This window comes from Solenopsis invicta, chromosome 8, assembly GCF_016802725.1.
Source record: "Solenopsis invicta isolate M01_SB chromosome 8, UNIL_Sinv_3.0, whole genome shotgun sequence".
Classification (NCBI taxonomy): Eukaryota; Metazoa; Arthropoda; class Insecta; order Hymenoptera; family Formicidae; genus Solenopsis; species Solenopsis invicta.
This window is the reverse complement of record NC_052671.1, coordinates 11,364,491-11,365,237: the sequence shown is the minus strand read 5'-3', so window position 1 is coordinate 11,365,237 and position 747 is coordinate 11,364,491.

The window sequence follows — 747 nt, the reverse complement described above, 5'->3', positions numbered from 1 at the left end:
CCGTTGTTGCGATAATAATAACAACTATTTTTCTAGTAATTCTCTTAATCATTAACTTTGTTGCAATAATTCTAATATAGTTTACTTAACTGTATATTATAATTTTATTAAAATTTATATGACTGTCCTCTTATAGTTGCCACCACTACAATTTTTTTCTCAGCGTGATGATATTTCATCGTTTCAATGTTTTCCGAATATTCTTTCTTTATTTTACAAAGAAAAAATACCATTAAAAATTAAGGATACAATGAGAAAGAGATTTACATAACGGGGGAGGTAAAAGTATAATTTAACAATTAAAAATTAAAATTTTTTAACATGTATGACTGCGCTGTTTTTATTCTCGGACAAGAACGGTATCTCTGCATGCGAGCGATAAGTGCTAATCTCAACAATATGTAATTTTATTTTCTGGATTCGCTAAGAATATTATACATTTTTATTAAAAATAACCAAGTAGATTGAAACGTTTTGAATATATAAATTTAAAGATTTATTTGTAATACAACACACACACACACACACACACACACACATACATACATATACATAAACGATGTAGCTTGATTCATGGACCTCGAGTATAGTATTATTTTTAAAAATAATATTATTTGTATAACTTCCTCACAACATTGTTTGCAATAAATGCAATTTGCGCAAATACATGACACAATTAAAAAATAAGAAAGATGAGAATGTATATTCAATTACATAAATGAGTTTTAAATCACGACAATAAATAAT